The 6,204-nt window shown below is 35.2% G+C and overlaps 1 protein-coding gene across 1 annotated transcript in view; it reads left to right on the forward strand.

Annotated features, from left to right (window-relative positions):
- Window positions 1-6,204, forward strand: part of LOC106884106 (cyclic AMP receptor-like protein A) — a 267,251-nt gene that overhangs the window by 33,533 nt on the left and 227,514 nt on the right. The window lies entirely within an intron of this gene.

Here is a 6,204-nt window from a genome sequence, read left to right on the forward strand (position 1 = left end):
GTATGTATATATAGATATGTATATATATATGTATATATGTATGTATATATAGATATGTATATGTATGTATATAGGTGTATATATATGTATGTATATATATATATATATATATATATATATATATATGTATGTATGTAGGTGTATGTATGTATATATATATATATATGTATGTATGTACGTAGGTGTATGTATGCATATAGGTGTATATATATATGTGTGTGTGTATATAATTGTGGTTTATATACATTTATACATATATAATATTATGGTTGATATGCATGTATTCATTTATGTATGTATGTATGATTACAATATTGATTTTTGTTTTTATTCAAATGGTTGATAATTGAATATAAACATTGAGTTGACAATAAAAAAGTAATGCTCTAACTTATCTGTCTTCCAGAACATTCCTGTTGTAATAAAATAAAAGAGGATAAAGTAAAAATAAGATATTGATTGTGCAAAGGAAAGTGATTGGGGAAAGAGGGGAGATAGATAGATAGATAAATAGATAGATAGAGAGAGAGATGATACTTTAAGCCTCCAGCATCAACCTATAATTTGATCTCATTTACTCATCTTGTAGTTTAGCTCTTGCTTAGTTTTAAGGATGGAGATATAACTCTTAATTTGAAGAACAATGTCTATTATGATTTATACAGTTCTTACATCTATTATTATGATATCATTATATAACTTGCATGGTCTTTTTTTATTATTATTAGAAATGTATCTTATAACAAACTGGAGAGCAATTATATATGACCTATAGCTTGTTAACTGGTCTTTCAGTCATACTTCTTATAGACTTATAGAGACTTGAAAATGTTTCAGGAGATAGTTACCATTATATGATGCTTAAACCACACTTCAACACAACTCATAAAAAAAGCAAAAACAAAAAAAACAAGAACCTAAAAAAAGGCTTTTTCCAGAGTGAAAAGTTCCTCCCACTCATTAGGAAAATGAAGAGATTGACTAAAATACTAGCAGCAGCTTCACTCATCAGTAGTAACATTGCTTGAACTAAACATACATCATCTCCATAACATCATCAATAAAGGGCTGCAGAAAATATTCAGCACAGCCCAAACTCATTTGCCAACAAACAGCACAAATGTTTCTTGGTTCATTGATTGACCAAAACATCATTCTCCACATTGATGCCAAACATTCTACAGTACTGAAGCAGATCAATGAAGACAACACCCCAATATATCCCTGACTAATTTTTGGCACATTTGTCATCATAACAGAAAAAAATATATATCATATTTGATGGCATATATAACATGCATATTTTCCAAAACAATATCTCAAAAAAATCACCCTGGGTCCCATATGCAAAGTTAGATCTATATTACATGCTATAATGCACTAAAATTTCTTTTCTTGAAATTGTAATGCACCTAATAAGCCTGTGCATCTTTTATACTATGAAATATGATAAACACTACTTGGCAGTTGGTCCCAATCTCCTCTAACTCTGAACCTGGACAAATTTGTGAGATTTATGGGCTATATATCAAACATTTTCTATCTCAGTTTTTCAAAAACAAAAATCATTTACTTTCTGTAAACTAACAAATGATTTGTTTCAGGTACAGGCTCAGCTATTTCCTGACGAAGGAATATAATTTTGAAGAGAAATTGTAGAAATACACACACACACACACAAGGTGCATAAGATATTTGAGGACAGATTTATGTTTATAAGAAAATTAGACATATAATAACAGATAATAACTTTATTATCAAAAAGTGCTATTAAGATAAAAATAAATCTCCTTTTCTATAATGTTATTCAATAAAGTCACCTTCAGCTTCAACTACTGCTTCTATATGAGATCTAAATCATCTACATGCTCAAATCAAGTGGTCTTGGTTCATTTTGGACGTTACTCTGAATATGGTGGCTTTCAAAGAATCTTTGGTATTATGGGCTTGTTCATTGACCTCACTCTCATCAATGTTCCACACATAATAGTCCAATGGATTGAGATCTGGAGAATTAGGAGGCCAAATGTTAGGGGTTAGGGGATCATGAAAATTTCCAGCCATCCATTCCTGTGTTACTCAGGAATGGATGGCTGGAAAAAAATATAATAATTATTGAGTTTGATCCATTCAACTAAGGTTCAAACACAGATGACATATGCTTTGACTTCAGCAAGCCCTGACAGAGTCAACAACAACTTTGTTGAAAAAAATAAAAAATAGTAATACAATAATGGAGTCCATGTTGAACTACTACACTGGATTTAATATTTCCTGGTATGTAGAATCCATCATATGATCAATGGATTCTATTTAAACCTTACTAATGTCATTAGTTACATCCTTCAAGGTACTGTGTTGAGTCCATTTCTCTTCAAAAGTTATACATCATCATCATCATTTAATGTCCATTTTCCATGGTTTTTCTGGCTGGATACTTTTTCTAACATCAGCCATTTTAGAGTGTACTGGGTGCTTTTACATGGCACTGGCCTGGGCGCTTTTACATGGTACTGGCCAGATGCTTTTTATGTGGCACCAGCACCCATGCGCCCACAAGATTAGAATCACTTACCTGAAGGGGGATGTAGGGGACATATCTGTATGCAAGGACAGCCACGATTTTACTTAGCTTGCATTATCCCCTCTGTGAAGCTCAGTGTCTGAAGATTCTTTCTCACCACTTCATTCCATGTCTTACTATCCTCTCCACACGTTCCATCCACAGTTAGAGACTGGCACTTCTTGATGCAACTGTCCTCATCCATATGCAAATAAGCATAAAAAATTTCATCAAGCTTAGCAAAATAAAATGTTTTTGTAGATGAGACTAAACTTTAGAAAGTTATCAACAGAGTGCGTGACTGAACAAAACTCCAATCTAAGCTGTAATTTAATAAATAATTTAATGTATACTGTAATTTAATGGGCAAAACAAAACTATATACTGCCAAATGAGGTAAAATTTGAGCTCAACCTCTTTGGAAATAAGGATGTACATAAATAGCCATATTCTTTTGCATTAGGGCAATGTTTCTGACAATGTCAAAAACTTGGATTAATTGTCAACAACAATCTCAATTGAAGCACCCCTGTCAACAATGAATTCCATGCCTCATAGGATGAACTTTTGAACCCAAAACTTTTCAGTTCAAAGATTCAAGTATCATCATCCTTCAGTTACTCTACTTTTTGTGTAGTCTTATCTAGAATGCTGTTGCTTCCTTTTGTTTCCCTATACAATGCAAAGCACATTGTGACCAGCAATGTGTAACAGCATCTGATAGTCTGGTCGGTCACATGATCACATCACATGATGTGATGCAAAAGATAATATTATGGGGATCTTTGTAGTTTTCATCACTTTACAATTTTGTTCCAATTGTTTTCAAATTTGGTATATGGATGAAGTTTTGTATACTAATTATGAAAATAAAATTCATTTCCCCTATAAATCCATAATTAAAAAGTTATTAGCCTTTAAAATTTGCAAAATTTGGGTATTTTAGCCAATCAGAAATATTTTACACATCACCGTGGTGGAGAACTCTGTTTCCATAGTAACCAAAGCAAAGAAGCACCACATGTTCCATAACTGATCATGAAGAACTGTTTCCATAGTAACCAAAGATGCTGTGCATGCACACAAGGAGTGTAACCCCCACATGTTCTATAACACTGGGCAACAAAAAATCCTTTTTTGTCTGGTGCCTGGAATATTTCGGTGGAATATTTCAATGAATTCTTAAGTGATTTTTCCTGATAAATTCAAAAATAACTTCAATCTTTCTCTATCAGGTCTAGTTTTCTGATTAGACCTGATAGAGTATTTTATTTATACAAGAGGCATATAACACTAGGCAACAAAAAATTTTTTAGTCTGGTGCCTTCAATATTTCAACGAATTCTTGAGTGATTTTACCTGCTAAATTAAAAAAATAACTTCAGTTTTTCTCTATCAGGTCTAGTTTTCTGACTAAACCTGATAGAGTAAGTATTAAGTCAACCTTGGCAGAATTTGACCTCAGAATGTAATGGCAGACGAATTACCGCTAAGCATTTCACCTGGCGTACTAACGCTTCTGCCTGCTTGCCGCCTTAAACATACCCAGATATGTTTCTGCCAACAACAACCCCTGCCTATTCCAATGGACCATAGTGTCCCAAAAATTGACCTAAAATACTTCATCAAGTGGAGCTGTTGGGTTAGGCATGGTTTGAGCCATTTAAATTTATATTTTTTTAGTGATGTATTAAAAAATTTTTTTTCATTTTCATATTTTGAGGGAAAGTTATCATCATCATCATCATCATCATTATCATCATTTAACATCCATGTTCCATGTTGTCATGGGTTGGATAGTTTGACAAGATCTGATGGGTCCAAGGATTGCATTGTGCTCTAGTGCCTGCTTTGGCATGGTTTTTATGGCTGGATGCCTTTCCTAACATCAACCACTCTACAGTATGTACTGGAAGCTATTTTATTTCTTTTGTGTTACCAGCACTGGTGAAGTGCATGCAGCTTGCAAGACTGAAAACCCAGATGGGGTGTGGCTTTATGCCAGAAAATGAGGAGTTAAAGTATGATAGAAAAAGTAGAATAGGTTTCTTGCTGTAAAACAGCTAGATGACTACTGACACTTAGAAGAGAAAGCTGGAATGATTGGTTGGAGCTGGAAAGGTGTCCCATAAAGATGAGCAGAAGTGAGGACAGATTGAAGATCTAAGAGTGTGAGTGGATGGAGGTTGCAAGAGTGTACTGGGGAGTGAGAGAGGTGGAATATGGGTGATGGGAAGGGAGGCTGGTAGCAACTGTAAAGATTAGGTGGGGGTTGAGGGGTGAATGTAGTGACTGGTGAATAAGGAGTGAGGAATGACCAATGATACATGAGTTTGGGGGTAGGAAGGTACAGGAGAAAGTGGTGGGGAAGGTTCAGCAGAATAGTAATGGTGATACAGTAGACAGGGGAAGGATGAGAGAGTGAGAAAACATGTGGTGGGTAAGTTGCAAGAGTGGCGTGGGATGGTGGTGGGGGAGAGATATAGAAGCAAGTATAGTGCATGAGGAAAGTGAGAGATGTTTGGTGAGTGGGAACGAAAGATAATTTGATGGCTCAAGCTGTGGGTGGGTGATCAATGTAAAATGTGAGTAGAGAGAGCAGTATTAATGGATGAAAAATGAACAAGTGAAATAGTTCTGGGGAGCAAGAAAAATAAATGGTAACAAGGGAGAGTTGCAGTTAGAGAGATAATGTAGTGGTAAGGAATTTGAAGAAGAAATTGGGTAACAAGCCCATTTGTACATTTAACACTGAAATATTGTTTGCATAAGTATAGATGTTGCCAAGTATTAAGAAGTTTGCTTCCCAACTACATGGTTCTAGGTTCAGTCCCATTGTGTAACACCTTGGGCAAGTGTCTTCTACCAAAAACACTTGCCCAACCAAAACTTTGTGAGTGGATTTGGTTGATAAACATTGAAAGATGCCTGTCATGTGTGTGTGTGTGTGTGTGTGTGTGTGTGTGTGTGTGTGTGTATGCATGCATATGTGTGTATGTGTATATGTGTGTGTGTCTCTCCTACTAACACTTGACAACCAGTGTTGGTTTGTTTTCATCCTTGTAACTTAGCAGTTTGGTAAAAAGAGAGTGATAGAATAAGTACCAGGATTTAAAACAAGAAAATTGCAGCAAAGCTGCATGATAGTGATGTCAGACCATCATATAACTTGTTTTATTCTCCTCTTCCTTTTTGTTTTGACATGCGAATTGCATTTTTATTCTTCTTTTCCATTTTAGGACTTCAGTGTGCACATGTGCATTGCATGTTCATACTTCATTTTTCAGTTCCTATTCAAACCTGTTTATATATTACAACCATCTCACAAATGTGCATTCGTGAAAAGCGCTTTGTGTTCCAATGGTTGTGGAAAAAATAAGCATTGAGGTTCAGTGCACTTGACTAAATCCCTCCAGGTAATATTCCAGTATAGCCATAGTCCAATGACTGAAACAAGTAAAAGAAATGGGACAGCACACCTGTAACACACTCAAATGTTATACACTGCATAGCAAAACATTATCTAGCAGATGAGAAAAAAGATTCACTCACCAACATTCTACAGCCAACAACATATTAATGTATTGTGTCCTCCCCCTCTCTCCTACTCCCTCTCCCCTCTCCCCAGATCTCCCTCTCCC

The sequence above is a fragment of the Octopus bimaculoides genome, chromosome 19 (assembly GCF_001194135.2).
Source record: "Octopus bimaculoides isolate UCB-OBI-ISO-001 chromosome 19, ASM119413v2, whole genome shotgun sequence".
Taxonomy (NCBI): domain Eukaryota; kingdom Metazoa; phylum Mollusca; class Cephalopoda; order Octopoda; family Octopodidae; genus Octopus; species Octopus bimaculoides.